We start from the raw sequence: 22,354 nt of genomic DNA, 5'->3' as shown, positions 1-22,354 counted from the left end.
CTGACCGGGTGATTTGGCGTCCAAGTGTAATTATGTAGATAATTTAGTAATTTTATATATATTGAGTAAGGATAGAAATTTAATTTTATATTATTTATAAAACATAAGTAATATAGTGTTATGTGGTGAATATAAAGCATATATAACTAATACAGTTATATTATTAGGTAAATATAAGTCATTCTTCAAGAATTTTATCCATATATTTCTTTATATCTTTTAAGAAGACATAATTAGAAACCTCTAGATTAAAGTTTTCTAAAAATATATATACTCTACATTAATTCTTGTATTGCCCTTATTTATTTTTAAACTCTTTTTTAAGGTCTATCATTTTTACCTCTTCTATCAATTTTACTCACATCACTTCAACTTACCCCCAACCTATCCCCTATATAAGAGGTCCACATCCAATGAAGTTCTTTCATATCTAAAATACACACGCACATATATTTGCTTTGTGCACTCAAAGAGTACACAAAGACTTCTTACGTATATAGATTCTATGGGGAATTGTTGTAAAGGATCCTCGGCATCACCAGCAACTCCTCCGGCTGCTCCGACAGTGGCTACGAGTGTGGCATCTTCGCAGCCAGATAATGAGATTACTGGGCAGACATGGGGAGGTCCACCAGCTTGCACTGATGGACCTAACCATAACCGTACCCGCGTTCGTAGGGCACAACAGTGATTATCATCATCAACAGCGTCGTATAACACCAATTCTGTTTTAGTAAAATTGGTGTTAGATCAGTATTTGTTTGTGTAATAGTACTCTTCATTATTAGTAAGAGGAATATATAAATAAGAGTATTGCTGTTAGTCAGCATCTTCTCTCTCGATTGGTTAGCGATATTTTTTAAAAATTATTTTCTTAAATTATTAAAGATTCAATACTTAATTTCAATAATAACGGTATAACACCGAGAAAAGTGAGTTGTTAAAAAGCATCACTGCCCAGCTCCTTTCTCAGTATTATACTTTTATTGGTATAATTAAATATCAGAGTTTTATAAAATTTAAAGAAGTACTTTACAAAATATCGTTAACCAATCATAGAGAGTTACCTATATAATGTAGGATGCTCATTAATATATCGCTACTTTTGCATTAATATATATCTCGATTTGTACCTGCTTGACCTCCTCAAAGGCATTGAGGAAAATGAAATACTATTTATGTTTAATACCGCTCCCAAAAGATGAGAAAGAAAATTGGCAAAGTATCTGAAAACATGAAACAAGAGATTGATTAACACGGAAGAGATTTTGCATCGATATAGATTAATTCAAAAAGATGAGAAAGAAAATTAGGTTAAACAAAAAAAAATTACCAATAAATATTTAAATTAATTTTAATACATAAGGTAAATACTGATTTAACTTGTTTATCTCTACTTATTTATATGTAGAAACATAAATATAAAATATTAAACTAATATTTTTACAAATTAATATAATAAAATTATTGCATAACAAATAAAAAATCAAATAAATAAATATAAATGCTATTATTACAATATAAATTGAAATAGAAATAAATAAATAAATAAAAACTGATTACCTGAGTAATTTAAGCACCTCTCGCAGAACCCAATAAGAGGAATCTTTTATCTGTCGTTAAAATTTTATGAAGGACATGGCCGCGTTATATTTGGTTTATCGAAGCTTAAAATTCATTCACAGTCCATGTGGGACTAAGTCACTTCAAAATATCTTCCTACCAAACGCGTTAGAGAAAACCATGTAAGACTCTATGCTGGTTGGAAAAATAAATATGTAAAAATATATATATTTTTTTTTGTGTAAAAATAATTAGAGTGGGTTAATTACATTTTACTAAAAAAAAAAAAGAGTGGGTTAATTACAATATTTACTTTGTTGTAGCTTTTAATGCATTGCGTATTTAATATCAAATCATTTTTAAGAAGTTAATAAATATATATAAAAATTATAAAAAAAAATATAATAAAAATCACTTAAACTAATTTAAAAATTAAAGTAATATTTCAGGCTAAGAACCACTTGTACAGTGGTTGTGGACGTAATTTCTTTTAAATAGAAGGTACAATAACCTAGAAAAAGAATAAAACTCTAACGTGAAATTTAAACCTTAACTTGTAATCCATTATACAATCTACTTGAATAAATCTAATATTATGAATATAGATATTATTTTTTATTATATATATATATGATAACTAACTAAAATATATATATATTTTATTATTATTATTATTATTTTAGAGGATGAATATCTACTCTTTGCTTTTATAATTTTCTTTGAATAAAAATCATAAGATTTATTAATTAATAAATTCGTTCAAAACAATCGAAAGGAAGAATCCTCCAGCTGAAGCACACGACCTGTAGAGAAATAAGAGTCTCTTGCCAAGCAATGAACCACCTTATTTACAGATCGTTTTACAAAACAAATCAATAAAAGATAAAGCCAAAAGCAAATTTCGAATTTTTTGAACAATAAGACCAAACTGTGAAGGTATAAAAATACCGCTTTGAATTGCTTAGACACACACCAAATGAAACCGTCGCCTATAGTATAGGGCACGGTTATAACCTGTCGCCTATACCCAGTTATAGGCGACGGTTTAAAACCGTCGTGAATCCCACATTAGCGCCACGGTTTTGAACTGTCGCCTATTATGCCCGTTTTACGATGGTCGTATAGGCGACGGTTATAGAAACCGACAGGAATACTTTAAACGATTATTTAAAAACGTCGGGAAAATCTATTTTTGTAGTAGTGAATATTAGGTGACTATTTAATAAGATGACGTGACATTATTTTAAATGATGTGTCATGCCATTTGGTGTCCAGTGTGGAAGATAAAAGCAAGGTACCTACTACCTACAGAATGTCTGAAAGTGTAACGGAAGGTATTTATGCCGCCAAAATTTTAACTTAAGTATTAAATTGTAACTGGATGATAAACTTAGATATTTATGTCGCAAATTACTCTTTTAATATTGATATAAATTATATTTAATATCAATGTAACAGACATATATAATTAAAATTTTAAAAACATAAAAATGAAAATTCTAGTTCGGTTTAGTTTGGGTTATGTCGGTTTAATTGGGCGTTGTTTTATTTTTAACCCACCCAATATACAAATTGGACGGGTTTTTTTTCATCGAGCTTTTCGGTTTGTACATTTTGTCAAATATTTTCGATTTGGTTTGAGCGGGTTAATTAGGTTGGACAGTTTACGAAAATAGATGTACAGCCCTAACATGCAATCGTACTGTAGAGAGAGGTCTAAAAGTGACGGAGGGAAGTCATTGAATATTAGAGGGTTGTCCTACATTCTACTTTATATATATTAATATTAAATATGTATAATTATTGATAATTATCCCCAAATAAATTTTTGTAATATAGTGCAGTTTGTACAATTTATAAAATGTGAGTATTTTGATAAGAGTATTGTTATTAGGTACTATTGTTATATAATAATTATAATAAGTGATATTTTGTAAAATTATTTTCTTAAATTAATGGCAGATTACTTTCGCGAGTTGTTCATTGCTTCTAATTCGAATTGGGAAAGGGTCATTGCTTGTGTTGATGGGGTTGTCTCGGAGGATCAGAATGTGGGGTTGACAGCTCCAGTAGAGGCAGATGAGGTGCAAAAAGCGATGTTCCAAATGCATCCTGACAAGTCGCCAAGGCCAGATGGTCTTAATCCGGGGTTCTATCAAAAATTTTGGGAGGTGGTCGGAACGGATGTGGTTTGGTTAGTCCAACATTTTTTTATGTTTGGTGAATTCCCTGATTTTTTAAAAGATGTGAATATTGTTTTGATCCCTAAGAAGTCTTCTCCTGAAACTATGAGTGACTTAAGGCCTATAGCTTTGTGTAATGTCATTTATAAAATTGTTTCCAAAGTTATGGCTAATAGGTTAAAGCGGGTACTCCCGAATATTATATCGGAGACTCAAAGTGCTTTTCTGCCTGGGCTCTTAATAACGGATAATATCTTAATTTCCTTTGAGCTTATGCATTATTTGAAGAGAAATGGGTCGGGAAAGGATGGCTTTATGGCAGTAAAAATGGATATGAGTAAGGCATATGACCGCGTTGAATGGGGTTTCCTTCAATCCATGTTGAGGAAGTTGAGGTTTAGTGATCACTGGATTATGTTGGTTATGAGGTGTGTCTCTTCGGTCTCGTATAAAATTATTGTAAGTGGTCAAGATATTGGTCCCATTATCCCTTCGAGAGGTTTGAGACAAGGTGACCCATTATCCCCTTATCTTTTTATTTTGTGTGCGAAAGGGCTCTCACTTTTGATTAAAGATTATGAGAGATTGGGGAAGATTCGAGGTTGTAAGGTAGCGAGGGGAGCCCCTATAATATCACACATGTTTTTTGCGGATGACACTTATGTCTTTTGTAAGGCAAATGAGGAGGCTGCTTGTAATGTTATGGAATTATTGCGTTGGTTTCAGCAGGCTTCAGGGCAGCAAATTAATGTGAATAAATCTACCATATTCTTTAGTTCTAGTACAAGAGCTGATGAACGAACAAGAGTGTGCTTAAGGATGAGAATTTCTGAGGCTGGGGATAATAGCACTTACTAGGGTCTGCCTAATATTGTGGGGAGAAATAAGACGGCTTTGTTGGGCTTTCTTAAGGAAAGATTGAGAAAGAAGATTCAAGGATGGGAAGGTCGTTACTTGTCCAAAGCGGGCAAGGAACTACTTATCAAAACGGTTGCTCAATCACTTCCTAGTTATGCAATAAATGTGTTCTTGCTAACTAAGGAAATTTGTAACGAAATGGAGCAGATGATGTGTAATTTCTAGTGGAAGTCTTCGTCGAAAGATAGCAAAGGTATTCACTAGAAGAGATGGGACCGTCTGACTTTACATAAATCAAAAGGAGGCATGGGGTTTAGAAACCTTCGAGATTTCGATGTTAGTTTACTTAGTAAACAAGGATGGAGACTTCTCTCTCGGCCTGATTCCCTTGTGGCCCGTTTGTTTAAGGCACGATACTATTCTAGAGGTGATTTCTTATCTGCAGAATTGGGTCATAACCTGAGCTTCGTATGGCGTAGTATCTTTGAGGCTAAAGATCTAGTAAAGGAAGGGGCTCGAGTTTGAATTGGAAATGGTTCAATGACTAGGATCTTAGCTAATACGTGAATGCCTGATGAGGACAATCCGAGAATAATTTCCACACATCCTGCTCTTGTTGATCAAAGGGTTCAAGCTTTAATGGTGCCAGAACAAAGTGAATGGGATGTTGAGTTAATAAATGATGTGATGAATGCTCGAGATGCTGCACTTATTCTTAGTATTCCATTAAACTCAAGGAGACAAAATGATGCGTGGTATTGGAGATTGGAAAGCTCAGGATTTTATTCTGTTAAGAGCTCTTATAGGCTTCTCAACAAGATCGAGAGGGTGAAATGCAGGTTCTTTCTACTGGTTTTTGGGACAAAGTGTGGAAAATTCAAGTACCTCCGAAAGTGAAGGATTTTATTTGGCGTATGTTGTCGAGTGAATTTCGCAACACCAAAATGTATTATTTAATTAATATAAAAGAGAATTTTCAGGGAAGTGACAAGTGCGAGTATTCGACCTAGAATGGCGAGTACTCGACTGGGAATGCAAGAACAATCAACAAGACTGGAAAATATCAATGAGACAAAGAATTATAGTGGTTCAGTCAGATTGTGATCTGCTTAGTCCACTGTAGCAAAGGATTCGTAGGTGCCATTTTCATGGTGGATCACCCCTTTATGTACAAAGTAGGTGTCCAATCGGTTACACAAGGATTACATTCATTGTTAATCCATTATTTACATATTGAATTGCAATAATTAAACCCAAACAACGTTAACATCAATAAATGTGTAACAGTTACTAAGTTCATCAACGTATGCGTCTTCCGCATCTGCGAGTTGACTGTTCATGTTCCGTTTGTTGAGCTCGCAGGGTCATCAGTACGTTTGGAACGTCTGCGCCCTTAGGTAATCGCCCCTTGTAGACATCGCATGTTGGAGCCGGTAGAACTTGGACATGCAAATTTATATCGGTTTGTCAGGGCTATTGGGTCGTTGGGACCAAATGGCATCATAGAGAGTTGGTCTCTATGTTTTCGCGGAAATATAGAGGGGACACTCGCACATGTTCTGGCACACGCGAGTTGGATCTACCCTGCATAATGAGAATTACGGTTATGCGGTGCGACTTAGGTCGCACTCGCAGTATCTCGCTGGTTTTATCCTGGGCGAGGTCTAAAACTTCGAGAAGTCTCTCATGGACACTTCAGCTTTCATTGGAAATCTGAATACACGTGTCCTTTAAATAAGATTCTGGTCTCGAGTTTCTAGGTGAGAGAAATCTCACTATAACACATGCCCCTAGTTTCGCGACGTGACAGGAGCGGTCACTGAGGGAAACTATTATTCGAGAGACAGGTGAAAGGTTGTCACGAGGAGGTGACCTTTTGGTTGTCCCATCGAGGGTTTCGAAAAATGACGGCTGTAATTATTAGTAATTATTACCTTTATGGTGCCACGTCACATAATCCTTCGGTTTTCGTGTAGGCGTGGCCATCGTTGGCCGTTAGATTGGGCGACCTTAGGCATTCTGGCTGCCACGTGTCACAATCCCAATTAATAAGGGATATGGGTATTTAAATACTTTGATACGAATCAAAATTCCCATTTTTCCCTCTTACTCTTAACTTCTTCTTTCCCTCCATTACATACACTTCGAAAAATCCATTCCCAGATTTTCTACCATTTTTCCACAACATTCTCAATCTCAGAAGTGATCGAGAGCAATCGCAGAAATCAGAACTAAAGGTTAGTTTCCAAATCACTGCATTTTCGTTTTCTGTTTTGGAGAAAATATGCTTTATTTTCTGGGTTTGGGTATTTTAAAGGCTTTTTTTAGGAATGTATGCTAGTGGGTGTTTATGAGGCTATGTATTTTAGGTAAGTAAACCTGGGTAAATTCATAGAATATGACCTGTAAACTGACATAACCGCACACAATTCATAGGCACTGTTTCACGTCTTGAATACTCGCGAATATTCGGATGAACAACTTGAATGTTCGAGGGTGTTCAGATGAACAGCTTGAATACTCGCATATTTCCATTTGACTGTTAGCTAGATCTTTTAGGATTTTTATATGTCGCGGGCTGAGTTGCGAGGGTATTAATCGCTATTCCCAATGGTGGGTGTGTCACAATATTCTAATGGCCATATACGCGGTTATATGCCCCTTGAGATACTGTGATACACCCAGCCATTTGTGACATGCGTTAATATTCAAATGAGCGTACTCTTTGGTTGATAGGTAGTCTCGGAACGGTGGGGGTCTCCCAGTAACTTCAAGGTTATGCTCGAAAATGCATACCCCTTGAGTCACTGGGAAACTCCCAGCCGTTTCTGGAGGTATACCGCTTAGCCGAGGATGCGTGAATTACTTGCCCAAGATAGTTTTATCTCTTCTCGCACATTGATGGGATGGTCAGTATTCGTAAGGAGGCTGACCATTCTGTCGAGTGCGACTTTATAATCTACTGCGGGTGAGATCACTTACTTTATTTTTCACACATCCATCACGCTGAAAAGATCTTCTATCTTTCAGATGAGCGATTTATCGGATAGCCAGCAGCTTGGCTCGGGAGGCCATGCATTTGACGGTGAGACTGACCAGGAGATGGACAGTTTTCTCCCCACGGACATTTCCGAAGTGGAGGCCGCTCAAATAGAATTAGGTCCGATGTCTTCTGTGGACATCGAGAGGATGGTGCAGGAACTCGCAGAACCTGGGACCATCGATATCCGGGACAGCGAGTCCACGTTGCTCGCACGCGACTACCTTATACATACGAGGCATGCTCCTGACATCGAGGTCGAGGAGATGGACGAGGAATGGATGACTCCAGCTCGCGAGTCAGGTGGGGAAGAGGAGGAGGCGGAAGGGAGTGGGACAGATTCGGTCGACGATTCCCAGCTGAACGAGCCCTTCGCGTGCGAGGATTTAATCTCGAGAGTTGCCAAATCAGACTTCACCACCTTTGTGAGGTTGAATTTGCTGCGACTCGCGTTTCAACGTCCTAAACCGTCTCAGAGAGCGCACCTTCCATTTACTAATCCTGCGATCATTCCCACAGAGGATGTGGTAGTCTCAATACCCATCCTTCGGTGTGGTGTATCGGTCCCCTTTCACCCCTTCGTCGCAGCCATTCTCAGGCGATATGATGTATCGCCCTTTCAGCTAACTCCCAACAGTTTTCGCACTGTGCTAGCCTTCTATGCGATGTACATGGAGTATGTCCATAGGGCTCCTTCAGTAGAAGAATTCAGCTATTTCTACGACATAAAAAGTGTAGGTCTTCATAACGGCTTCTACTGTTTTGGCAAATGGGCGACTTCTGAAATCAACGGAGTTGAGGGAATGGTGTCGAACATGGGTGATTGGAAATCGAAGTGGTTTTATGTCTTTAAGGTTCCTAGGATTAGGACTGACTTTAATCGCAGACCTAGTATGTCGCGTATTTCTTGACTTAGACATTTTTTGCATTACTTTTGAAATCTTTTGCTCACTCGCTCTTTGTTGTCATCGCAGATAGACCAGCTCGACCGACCCTTGACGGGATTAGCAAGGAGACAGCTGAAATTCTCGGGAGCCTTCCGGTACAAGATCGCAACTTGCGATTATTGTGTACAACTGCGAAGTTGCGAGAGCATCAGCTGATTCCCGAGAACGCAAGTCTTCAAAGGGAGCCAGCATACAAAGAACCATCTGAGAAGCAGCAAGACCGAATAGACAAGCGTCTTTCTAAGCAAACTCCTCGACAAATTTCAGGTAATTCATCTTTTGTTATAAACTAACAGGTAGGATTGTGATTTATACTTATCTTTCATTCATGTTCGCAGATATGACTTTTCTGAAGTCTGCCCCTGTCCTGAAGATCAAACCAAAGGGTGGAACAGCGATGACTTCGCCGGTTGTTGCCCAAAAGAGGAAGAGCGATGTGATGGCTTCACTTGTCGCATACTCTTCCAAGAAGCTGGCCAAGACCACACAGGACAAGGGGAAGAAAGTCGTCATTGATCCACCTGTTCGAGCTCGCGACTTCCTAGCCATGCAGGAGAAGTTCCTGGCTGAGATCCCTTACGAGGATCTTGTTACGCGATCTGCTGAACTGGCCGCGCAGTCCATGGCTTTGTTCATAAAATCTGCGGCTACTCCTTCGAAGGAAGCCGACTCGCTGAAGAGGCAGAACGCTCATTTTCAGGAAAATATAAAAAAGCTGAAGCAAGAAGTGGCGAGGATGGAGAAAGAGCTCGAGGAACTCAGCAAGGCCAAGGAGAAGGAGCTCGAAGAACTCAGCAGGGCGAAGGAACAGGCGGAGCTCGAGGTCAAGAAGTCGCAGGCAACGATCGTGGAGATGGCCCGCGATTTGGAGGTTGAGAAAGAGAATGGGAAGAAGCAGTACGATCAGGCAGTGTCTGATTATATCTATACCACTCTTTCCAAAGTCCCAGACTTCGACTTTTCTCTTCTTGGAGCAGAAGCCGCTGAGATGGCCGAGGCTTTTCGCGCCATGTCGCCTACTCAGACTCAAGGTGGGGGAGGTAACCTTCTTGACGAGGTCGAGTGTAAAGCCCGCTTAGTTAATTTGGAAATTAGCAGTTACTTATGTTAATCAGGAAATTATTTATAGCCATTTAAATAATTTATTATGGAATTCAGATATGCATGTGTATGTTATCAGCAGTTTTTATATTTCGCATTTCCGGTGTCCGGTATTTGGAACGCGGCGTTTGGCTCAGTAGAAATCACAACTTAGTATGTTAGTATTTTGGGGACGGGTTTTAGACATTGGGAATGTCGGGAATGGCCGGGAATTTAGAATGTCCCAAAAATACCCCTTTAGTATGATTTTAGTGATTTTATGGGGGAGGGGCAAAATGGTCTTTTTGCCCCATTAATGTTTTGTCTTATGTGGTTTATTAATTGGAATAAATGTTTATTTTAATCATTAAATTCTTGGCTGAAATGAGGTTTGATAAATGAAATAAAACATGAGTTAAACTCTTTTTTCTCTTCAAGCTTTTCACACTTAGAAAAAAAATTAGAAAATTTCAAAGAAACTTTCTCTCTTTTCCTCTCATTTTCGGCTGGTGCATGGGATTCTAAGGGCTGGATTTTTGTTCAATTTTCAAGTGGATTCTCATCCATTCAAAGCATTCTTCAAGCTAGGTTAGCTCCTTTTGTTTTTCCTTCTTTGAAAATTGAGAAAAATGATGAAAAATGGAGAAAATGCATGTTGTTTTAAGATGTTGTTGCTGCTGTAATTTTGTGGTTGATTTGTGTAGTTCAAGCATGTTATTTTGATAGGATTTAAGCTATGTTGAAAGCATGATAGTTAGATTGAGCTAAGCCTTGTTGTTTTTATGAAAAAAGTATGAATTTTGGATGGAAAGTGTTGTGTTTATGTTCTGTGTTGTTGCTGTTGTTCTTGTTAGTTTGCAGAGGTTAGATTATGCTTAGTTATGTTGAATTATGTTGGTTTGCATGCTTGTTTAGGTGGTTTGCTCAAGCTTGAGTTTGGAACTCAAAGCTTGAGCTCCAATGGCAAAATTTGTATGTGTGGTTTCTGGGTAGGTTTGTTGCCTTGGATTTGTTATTTGGGACCTATAGAGGAGGTCTGGAAAGTTTGGGATCAATTGGGGTTAAATTGGTCGAGATATGGGAATTTTTGGTTGCTGCCTGCGAGGAACCGGAATTCGGTTGAGCATCCGGAATTCGGATGGGGTTCGAATTTTCAGAACCTAATTCCGGTTGGGCAACCGACTTCCTGATGGGGGATTTTTCGTAACCCTAGTTTTCCTCGTTTTGGGTTTTTGTGGGTATTGCCATGCTTTTTATCGATAGGGAAACTTTTAGTTTCGAGTTTTAGTCCCCGGGAAGTGATTTAGCGTGTCACTTAGAGCGTTGTGGTTTTTATGGTTTAGGAGCCAGTAATCCGCCGTTCACTTCGTTCCAACAAGTTGACCGCACACCTGAAATCGAATCCGTGTAAGATTAGTATAACAAAGATGCATATGTAGATTACATGTTTAGCGTGCATGTAGGAAGCCCGTTAGATTACATTAGATATGTATTTAGGCTTCGAACCATCCAACCCCGTCACGTCGGTACAGCCGGAGTATGACCAGCAGCCGGAATGAGTATGACCGGCTTTGACCGATCAGCCGACACTTGGTTGGTGGTTCCGTGCTATTGACGTATCCCGTCGGTACAGCCGGAGTATGACCAAGCCGGAGTATGACCGGCTCGACCGATCGTGAGGATATAGTAACATCGCTCTGCACAGCCGGAGTATGACCAAGCCGAGTATGACCGGCTCGACCGATCGTGTTGTTACGTGTCAATAGTACCGTCCCCCGAACGTTCAAAACTCGCACCATGTTGGACATGGCAAGAAGTGCTCGGCACCATGTTGGACATGGCAAGAGCGGGACTCGCATCGTGTTGGACACGGCAGCCAGTTTTATGTATGATATTATTATGCTTTTCTTTACCGAGTCCGTCGACTCACGCTTACGTTGCATGTGTAGGTAAAGGCAAGGCTTGCCGATGGACCGTGAGCCGAGCTTATGGGATTGTACATGTCGGGGCTGCTAGGCCCGGAGCGTACGATCCTCGGGACAAGACGGCCGAGATTTTGTAATTGTCGTTAGACGACTTTATTTTGATGTAAAAGTTGAACAAATGGAAAACGTTTGTAAATATTTTTATAAATCGGGATCCCGTGACTTTTTGCAAAATGGTTTATAAGTTTAATGAAAAAGCAAAATTTTAATTAATCACGTTTTTCCATAAACCTCGTTGATTAGCAACGAGCTGCACAGTACGTTTAAAAATCACATAATACGCCTAAGTTAGTTAGGGTGTTAGAATTTGGTATCAGAGCCGCTGTGTTGTCTTCCGAAGATCGTCACGACATGTACAATCATCATCAGCAGTTAGCTCGGTTCACGGTTCAGTAAGCCTTTATTGCTTTAGTAGTTTATTTTATTCAGTTATGAAAAGAAAAGCCTGTTAGGAAGCATGTTAGTAGCCTGATAGTAGAATAGGCGCATGTTTCATTTCTAATTTCCAAATTAAGCGGCATTAGTAAGCTCGCCCGAATACGACCCGATATGCCAACTCTTGGTTTCGCAGGCGGTTCTAGCTAGATGGACGCCGGGCGACCACGAGGAGTCGGGCAACTCCGTAGGTCGAATCGTGGACAGGAGCTCCGCCCCCACCTGCGTGGGGCCGAGGCAGAGGTCCCCGAGGCAGGCTCGTGGCTCGGGGTGATGAGAACCCGCCCCAGGCTGCCCAGGCTCCCCCAGCTGATCAGGGAGCCCCGAATTGGGAGTTGCGGTTTGCGAAATGCAAGCCAGATCGAAGAGCAAGACCTCGAGATTCGTAGGTTGAGACAACAGGTGCTCCCCGCAGCTCGGTGCCGGTAGTTCCGGCCGCACTCCGCCCCTCGCCGCCTGTGCCGAGATGGTAGTGGCGGCCCACGCATTGGAGCCGTTGTATGAGAGGTTCCGGAAACAAGCACCTCCGTATTCCCGGGAGGTCCGCATGTGTCGAAAGCCGAGCAAAGTGGCTTACGGTGATCACCGTGATTTTGAACTTTATGGGTGTCACCCGCAACGACAGAGTGGTGTGCGCCACCTTCGGGGCCATGAGGATGCCCCGGTATGGTGGGACATGGTGTCTCGGTATTCATGATGTCACCACCATGACTTGGGAGAGGTTCCGTGAACCTGTTCAACGCGAAGTACTACAACGAGGCGGTTAGAAGCGCCAAGAGAAAGGAATTCGTTCACCTGACCCAGCGGGAGAACATGAGTGTCACCGAGCATACTACTCGCTTGACCGGTTGGCGAGGTTAGCCTCGGGTATTGTGCCGACCGACTTCAGCAGAAAGGAGAAGTATCTGGACGGGTTGAATCCCAAGATCAGGCATGACCTCATGATTACAACTGACGATAGCACCACCTACGCTCAGATGGTGGAGAAGGCACTGCGAGCTGAGGGCGCAAGGGATGTATGTCGATTCAGCCAAGATCTCGGTTGGTGGCGGAGCTCCTACCCCTCCCGCATCGCTTTAGCGGGGGAGTAGTGGTTCGGCCATTGATCGAGGAAGAGGGCACCCATCGGCTTCCGGCGGCTCGAGTCGTAACAAGAGGTTCCCGGGGAACCGCAATCGCAGGAGTCGTCCCGGTGGTAATGAGACTCGCTTCTCCTATCCCGAGTGCCCTATCCGCAAGCAGGCATCACTCGGGGAGAGTGCAAGGGGTGGATGCTTTCATTGTGGCATGCCCGGCACTTCAAGAGGGAATGTCCCTGGGCCCGCCGCAGGCACCGAGAGCTCCAGCCGATGCCCACTCCAGCCAGGTATTCGCGATCACGCAGCCGATGCAGATGCCACCCCATCAGCTTGTTACAGGTCGATTCTTATTAACGACTCGTTTTATTCTGCGTTTGATCTCTGGGCTACACGTTCTTATGTGGCGGCCGTAGTCTTTAGTAAGTTGGGTAGACCCTTTGATAGATATGAGTCGTGGTTTGGAACCCCGTTACCCGGCGGAGAATTGGTTATCTCCAATAGGTGGATTAGGTCTATGCCGATCGGTGATAGATGGTAGAGAGTTGAGCGCTGATCTGATAGAGATGAGCTTAGTCGAATTCGATATTTTTTTAGGAATGGATTTCCTATCTAAATATTCGGCGAGCATTGATTGCAAGAGGAAGATGGTGGTCTTCCAACTTAAAGTGAAGAACCGTTCGTATTTGTGGGTTCGGTTCGGTGGATCTCGGATCCCGGTGATCTCGGCTATGTCGCCGAGAGATTTATTGCACGTGGGTGCTTAGGGTTTCGGCCGTGGTGGTGGACACCACTCGGCCGTACACCATTCGGCCGAGAGGACATCAAAGTGTGGTTCGGGAATTTTTGGACGTGTTTCCCAAAGAACTTCCAGTGGTTACCACCTCAACGGGAGATTGACTTCGTGATTGACTTGGCACTGTGGGTGGATCCGGTTTCTAAAGCCCCGTATAGGATGGCTCCAGCTGAACTTAAGGAATTAAAAATTCAGCTCCAAGGGTTGCTTGATATAGGGTTCATTCGGCCCAGTGTGTCACCTTGGGGAGCCCCGGTTTTGTTCGTGAAGAAGAAGGATGGATCTATGAGGATGTGCATCGACTACAGAGAGTTGAACAAGCTGACGGTGAAGAATAAATATCCATTACCTAGGATCGATGACTTGTTCGATCGACTTCAGGGAAGACGGTCTTTTCTAAGATTGATCTCCGTTCGGTTATCATCGCTGAGGATCCGAGAGGAGGACATTCCAAAGACGGCTTTCCGCACTAGGTATGGACACTACGAGTTTCCGGTTATGTCATTCGGACTAACCAATGCTCCCGCAAAGCATTCATGGACTCCGATGAATAGAGTATTCAAGGATTTCCTCGATATCCGTGTAATTGTGTTTATCGACGACATCCTCGTGTACTCTCGCCGAAGAGGAGCATGAGTTACATCTTCGGATGGTACCGCAACGACTTCGAGAACATAGACTCTACGCCAAGTTCAAGAAATGTGAGTTCTCGGGATTGTCTCGTGTGTCCTTCCTAGTAAGGCACATATCAGGAGTAAAGATGGGATCAAGGTGGATCCCGGGAAGATTGAATCCGTCGTGATTGGCCGAGACCGAAGACAAGGATGAGATCGAAGCTTCTTGGGGTTAGCTGGGTACTATCGTAGGTTCGTGGAGGGGTTCTCCAAAATTTCAATGCCCCTAACCGAGCTTACAAAGAAGAATCAGCGATTTATCTGGTCAGATAAATGCGAAGCTAGTTTTCGTGAGCCGAAACAGTAGACTCGATTATCGCTCCGGTACTAGCTTTGCCTTCGGACAATGAGAAGTTCGTGGTCTATTGTGACGCATCCAAACAAGGGTTTGGGGTGCGTATTGATGCAAGCCGATCGGGTTATCGCTTATGCCTCCCGTCGCTAAAGGATTATGAACAGCCGATACCCGACTCATGATTTGGAATTGGCCGCAGTGGTTTTTGCATTGAAGATTTGGCGGCATTACTTGTATGGTGAGAAGTGCGAGATCTACACCGACCATAAGAGTCTCAAGTATTTCTTTACTCAGAAAGATTTGAACATGAGACAGAGGCGTTGGTTGGAACTAGTGAAGGATTATGATTGCGAGATCCTCTACCATCCCGGGAAAGCCAATGTAGTGGCCGATGCCCCGAGCGTAAAGTGGTCCCGGCAAGTAGCTAGCATGGTTCGGCATCTCACCTCGCCCAGCGAGAGGATATGGTCAGTCCAGCATTGAGTTTGTGGTAGGTCACTTCACAACTTAACGCCGCAATCCGATCCGTTAGAAAGAATAAAGGTTGCTCGGTACGACGATCCGGAGTTAGTGAAGATCCGAGATGAGGTATTGGCCGGTCGTGCCAAAGACTTTTCGTTGTCGTATAACGGAATGCTTTTGTATAAAGCCGTGGTTTGTGTCCCGAGCAAAGGTGGACTTGAGGAACGAGATCTTTGAGGAGGCTCATTCTACCCCGTATTCTCTCGCATCCCGCACTAAGACCACCAAGATGTACCAAGATTTGAAACCGTACTTCTGGTGGAACGGTATGAAGAAGAATTTGGTAGAATTCGTATCGAGATGCCTCACGTGTCAGCAGATCAAGGCTGAACATCAGAGACCAGCAGGGTTGTTGCAGCCTTTAACCCTACTCGCAGTGGAAATGGGAGGATATTACTATGGATTTTGTGGTCGGATTACCTAGGACCACGGGTATGTTTGATTCCATCTCGGGTAGTGGTGGACCGATTTTACGAAATCTGCTCATTTTCTCACGGCCGTAACAACATTTTCAAGTGGATCAACTTGCGTAACCGTACGTCGTGGAAATAGTGAGACTTCACGGTACCGAAGTCTATTGTTTCGGACAGGATCCGAAATTCACCTCCAAATTTTGGCGTAGTTTGCAACGGCAATGGGTACGAAGCTAAAATTCAAAGACAGATTTCATCCTCGGACAGATGGTCATCCGAAAGGACAATTCGGATATTGGAGGATATGCCGAGAGCCTGTGTTATGGACTTTGAGGGTTCATGGAATAAATACCTACCGTTAATAGAGTTTTCGTACAACAACAGTTATCAGAGTACGATAGGGATGGCACCCTATGAACTGTTGTACGGTAGGAAGTGCAGATCCCCTATCCACTGGGATGAGACAGGGGAGAGGAAATACCTAGGTCCGGAGTCAGTTCAGCGGACCAGTGAGGCAATAGAGAAGATTAAAGCTAGAATGCTTGCCTCCCAGAGCAGACAGAAGAGTTACGCAGATCCGAAACGTCGAGATGTTGAGTTCCGAGTAGGGGACCATGTGTTTTTGCGAGTATCTCCGATGAAGGGGATTAAACGTTTCGGGAAAAGAGGCAAGTTATGCCCTAGATTTACAGGACCTTTCGAGATTCTCGAGAAGATAGGTCAAGTGGCATATCGGTTAGCATTGCCTCCAACCTTATCAGCAGCGGCACAACGTATTTCATGTCTCAATGTTGAGAAAATACGTTTCAGACCCCTCTCATATACTCAGTTATGAGGGCCTTCAGCTTCAGTCAGATATGTCCTACGAGGAACAGCCAGTGCAGATCCTGGATAGAAAGGATAAAGTCCTTCGGAATAAGACCATAGCGTTGGTCAAGGTTCTCTGGAAAAACAGTAAGGTGGAAGAAGCCACCTGGGAGCTAGAATCAGATATGCGAGCTCAATATCCAGAGTTATTCAGGTTAGATTTCGGGGACGAAATCCTTTTAAGGGGGGGATAGTTGTAAAGCCCGCTTAGTTAATTTGGAAATTAGCAAGCATTTATGTTAATCGTGAAATTATTTATAGCCATTTAAATAATTTATTATGGAATTCGTATATGCATGTGTATGTTATCGCCAGCTTTTATATTTCGCATTTCCGTGTCCCATTTGGAACGCGCGTTTGGCTCGGTAGAAATCACAACTTAGTATGTTAGTATTTTGGGGATTCGGGTTTTAGACATTGGGAATGCTCTGAATGGCCGGGAATTTAGAATGTCCCAAAAATACCCCTTTAGTATGATTTTAGTGATTTTATGGGGGAGGGGCAAAATGGTCTTTTTGCCCCATTAATGTTTTGTCTTATGTGGTTTATTAATTGGAATAAATGTTTATTTTAATCATTAAATTCTTGGCTGAAATGAGGTTTGATAAATGAAATAAAACATGAGTTAAACTCTTTTTTCTCTTCAAGCTTTTCACACTTAGAAAAAAAATTAGAAAATTTCAAAGAAACTTTCTCTCTTTTCCTCTCATTTTCGGCTGGTGCATGGGATTCTAAGGGCTGGATTTTTGTTCAATTTTCAAGTGGATTCTCATCCATTCAAAGCATTCTTCAAGCTAGGTTAGCTCCTTTTGTTTTTCCTTCTTTGAAAATTGAGAAAAATGATGAAAAATGGAGAAAATGCATGTTGTTTTAAGATGTTGTTGCTGCTGTAATTTTGTGGTTGATTTGTGTAGTTCAAGCATGTTATTTTGATAGGATTTAAGCTATGTTGAAAGCATGATAGTTAGATTGAGCTAAGCCTTGTTGTTTTTATGAAAAAAGTATGAATTTTGGATGGAAAGTGTTGTGTTTATGTTCTGTGTTGTTGCCTTTATTTGTTCTTGTTAGTTTGCAGAGGTTAGATTATGCTTAGTTATGTTGAATTATGTTGGTTTGCATGCTTGTTTAGGTGGTTTGCTCAAGCTTGAGTTTGGAACTCAAAGCTTGAGCTCCAATGGCAAAATTTGTATGTGTGGTTTCTGGGTAGGTTTGTTGCCTTGGATTTGTTATTTGGGACCTATAGAGGAGGTCTGGAAAGTTTGGGATCAATTGGGGTTAAATTGGTCGAGATATGGGAATTTTTGGTTGCTGCCTGCGAGGAACCGGAATTCCGGTTGAGCATCCGGAATTCCGGATGGGGTTCAGAATTTTCCCAGAACCGGAATTCCGGTTGGGCAACCGGACTTCCGGATGGGGGATTTTTCAGAACCCTAGTTTTCCTCGTTTTTGGGTTTTTAGGGGTATTGCCATGCTTTTTATCGATAGGGAAACTTTTAGTTTCGAGTTTTAGTCCCCGGGAAGTGATTTAGCGTGTCACTTATAGCGTTGTGGTTTTTATGGTTTAGGAGCCAGTAATCCGCCGTTCAGCTTCGGTTCCAGTCGGGTTGACCAAGACACCCGAAATCTAATCCGTAAGATTAGTATAACGGTATGCATATGTAGATTACATGTTTAGCGTGCATGTAGGAAGCCCGTTAGATTACATTAGATATGTATTTAGGCTTCGAACCATCCAACCCCGTCACGTCGGTACAGCCGGAGTATGACCAAGCCGGAGTATGACCGGTTTGACCGATCAGCCGACACTTGGTTGGTGGTTCCGTGCTATTGACGTATCCCGTCTGTACAGGCTGGAGTATGACCAGCAGCCGGAGTATGACCGGTTCGACCGATCAGAGGATATAGTAACACGTCGGACAGCCGGAGTATGACCAAGCCGAGTATGACCGGCTCGACCGATCAGTTTGTTACGTGTCAATAGTACCGTCCCCTGAACGTTCAAAACTCGGCACCATGTTGGACATGGCAAGAAGTGCTCGGCACCATGTTGGACATGGCAGTAGCGGGACTCGGCATCGTGTTGGACACGGCAATCGGCTTTATGTATGATATTATTATGCTTTTCTTACCGAGTCCGTCGACTCACGCTTACGTTGCATGTGTAGGTAAAGGCAAGGCGATTGCCGATGGACCGTGAGCGAGCTTATGGGATTGTACATGCTCGGGGCGGTTAGGCCTGGAGCGTACGATCCTCGGGACAGCACGGCTGAGATTTTGTAATTGTCGTTAGACGACTTTATTTTGATGTAAAAGTTGAACAGTGAAAACGTTTGTAAATATTTTTATAAATCGGGATCCCGAGACTTTTTGCAAAATGGTTTATAAGTTTAATGAAAAAGCAAAATTTTAATTAATCACGTTTTTCCATAAACCTCGTTGATTAGCAACGAGCTGCACAGTACGTTTAAAAATCACGTAATACGCCTAAGTTAGTTAGGGTGTTAGATCGAGGGCGCACAAGCTGAAGAAGTCGAGAACGAGGTCATCAGCAAAGTCGCGGACGAAACTGCTCTGGATGAGACTACTCCTGCTGCTCCAGATGCTTAGTTATCCTTATGTTGTTTTTTAATTTTACTTCTACTACTTTTTTTTTTATATATGCGGTACAAGGGTACTCGCACTTATGTACTTGGACGAATTTACTTTTTTGTTTTGGACAAATTTCTATCCTCGCGGGGATAGCTATCCTTTAACATTTACGCAGTACACGGGTACTCGCGTTTTTTATATATATATATTTGCGACTTCGATTACAGCTTGGTGTAATAAGTAAGAACATTTGCAAAGCTGGTAATTTACAATAGTACATTCGGGCATATATCCCCCTATACTTAGGATTTTTCCTTATTGAATGAAAAATATCTAAGTATAAGTACAAGAATGAACATAATCGAATAATGCGAATACTATTGATAATAAAATTTCAAGCTCTCGCTATTCCATGCTCGTGGAATCGCAGTTCCATCGAGTGTTGCGAGTCGATACGTTGCATCACCAATTTTATCTGCGATGAGGTATGGTCCCTCCCAATTATCTCCGAAGACCCCGTGCGACGGGTTTTTGGTGTTTGGCATTACTCTTCTAAGGACCAAGTCTCCTGCTCGCAGGGGTTTTACTTTCACTTTGGAGTTAAAGTATCTTGCAGTTCGCTGTTGGTAAGTCGCATTTTTTAGGTGCGCTTTATCACGCTTTTCCTCCAAAAGATCAAGGCAGAATAGCTGATTCTCGTTGTTCTGCGAGATGTTGAAAATATCCCTGCGTAGGGAACCTGCCCCAACTTCAACTGGCAACATGGCCTCGCACCCGTAAGAAAGTGAGAAGGGTGTTTCGCCAGTTGTAGATCGAGGGGTCGTATTATAGGACCATAGGACTTGCGATAACTCATCTGGCCAAGCCCCTTTGCGATCTTCTAGTTTCCCTTTTATGGTATGCTTGATTATTTTATTAACGGCTTCAGTTTGTCCGTTACTCTGCGGGTAAGCAACTGCGGAAAAGGCTTTCTTAATCCCCAAATCGTCGCATAGCTGTCGCATCTCTTTACAGTCAAACTGTTTTCCATTGTCTGAAATGAGTTTATGCGGAATGCCAAAACGACAAATGATGGAGGTATAGACAAACTCGCGTAATTTCGTTGCAGTGATGGTTGCGAGCGCTTTGGCTTCAGTCCACTTTGTGAAGTAATCAACTGCGACTACAGCATATTTGACTCCGCCTTTTCCCTTGGGTAACTCGCCGATTAAATCGATTCCCCATATTGCAAAGGGCCAGGGACTTGTGATAGAATGGAGGTTACTCGGGGGCTGGTGTGTGTAAGTGGCTATTCGCTGACATCTATCACACCTTTTTGCAAATCCGAGGGCATCTTGTCGCAATGTTGGCCAGTAATACCCTTGCCGCATAATTTTTAAAGCAAGGGAATTACCTCCGGTATGATTGCCACAAATCCCCTCGTGTACTTCACGAAGTATGTAACCGCAGTCTTCTCCACTGATACATTTGAGAAGTGGTTGACTAAAACTTCTGCGATACAACCTTTGGTCATATATCACATAGCGGGCTGCTCGCTGTCGCAATTTTCTCGCTTTTATTTTATCATCAGGTAGGAGCCCCTTTTCAAGGTATGCGAGGATAGGAGTCATCCAGGTAATCTCCTGAACATCATCTATCTCCATGATTACTTCTCGATCTATGGTTGGATGAGCCAGTACGTCTACCAGAATCACATCGAGTAATCCGACTTCTCTAGTTGAGGCCAAACGGGCCAATGCGTCTGCGTGGGCATTTTGAGCACGCGGTACTCGAGATACAACTACACTTTTGAACTTCTGCATTATTTCACGAACGATGGCTAAGTATTTAACCAATCTTCCGCCTCTTGCTAGGTATTCTCCATTCACTTGGCATACCACGATTTGAGAGTCGCTAAAAGCCTGTAAATACTCGACTTTCATCTCGAGGGCCAGTTTCAATCCTGCGATTAAAGCCTCATACTCGGCTTCATTGTTAGATGCAGAGAATTCAAAACGCAAAGCAGCGTGTACCTTGAAATTATTGGGACTGATTAGCAAGATCCCACTGCCAGAACCTTCGTTATTTGAGGCTCCATCGACGTACAATGTCCATACTTCTTTGCCTGCTATGACAATGTCATTTCTGTCCTCTACAACTGCCACCTCGGTGCTTGGGAATTCAAGTACAAAATCTGCCAAGGCTTGCCCCTTGATCGCAGTTCTCGGTTTATACTTGATGTCGAACTGACTTAACTCCATCGCCCACTTTAACAATCTCCCCGATGCTTCTGGTTTCGCTAAAACTTTTCTTAAGGGGAAGTTTGTCAAAACTTCGATGCTGTGAGCCTGGAAGTAAGGTCGCAATTTTCTTGAGGATATTATCAAGGAGAAAGCCAATTTCTCCATTTGAGGATAACGCGTCTCGGCGTCTAGTAATCGCTTACTGACATAATACACCGGGTATTGGCGTCCTTGGTCTTCGCGTATTAGTACTGAACTAATCGCATATTCGGAGACGGCCAAATAGATAGACAAAAATTCTCCAGACAACGGCTTTGATAAGATTGGAGGCTACCCCAAATGCATTTTTAAAGCTTGAAAGGCCTGCTCGCATTTTTCGTTCCAATGAAACCTTTTGTTGCCTTTCAAAGTTTGAAAAAACTCCTTACACTTATCAGAAGATCTGGATATAAAGCGGTTTAAAGCTGCGACTTTCCCTGTGAGGCTTTGAACTTCCTTTGGCTTAGTCGGTGATGGCATCTCTACCAATGCCCTGATCTTCGCAGGATTGGCTTCTATTCCTCGCTGATTTACCATAAAACCAAGGAATTTCCCAGAGCCCATCCCAAAGACGCATTTCAACGGATTTAGACGCATCTTGTATCGCTGCAATATGTCGAACATGGCCTGCAAGTGGGTAATATGATCCTCCGCATGTTGCGATTTTACGAGCATATCGTCAACATATACCTCCATTTTCTTTCCAATAAGATCGCGAACATCATATTCACTAGCCTTTGATAAGTCGCACCTGCGTTTATTAAACCAAA

At 42.1% G+C, this 22,354-nt stretch overlaps 1 long non-coding RNA gene across 1 annotated transcript; it reads right to left on the bottom strand.

The window, feature by feature from the left end:
• Window positions 1-438: 438 nt before the first annotated feature.
• LOC133030823 (uncharacterized) lies at window positions 439-1,636 on the bottom strand. Its single transcript, XR_009684363.1, has 3 exons — window positions 1,564-1,636; window positions 1,134-1,226; window positions 439-725 (listed from the first exon to the last, which is right to left on the bottom strand). It is a non-coding gene; the product is annotated as an uncharacterized LOC133030823 (long non-coding RNA).
• Window positions 1,637-22,354: the final 20,718 nt, after the last annotated feature.

Source organism: Cannabis sativa, chromosome 9 (genome assembly GCF_029168945.1).
Source record: "Cannabis sativa cultivar Pink pepper isolate KNU-18-1 chromosome 9, ASM2916894v1, whole genome shotgun sequence".
NCBI classification, from domain to species: domain Eukaryota; kingdom Viridiplantae; phylum Streptophyta; class Magnoliopsida; order Rosales; family Cannabaceae; genus Cannabis; species Cannabis sativa.
Note: the sequence above shows the minus strand (reverse complement) of the source record. Positions and strands in the feature narration are given on the sequence as shown.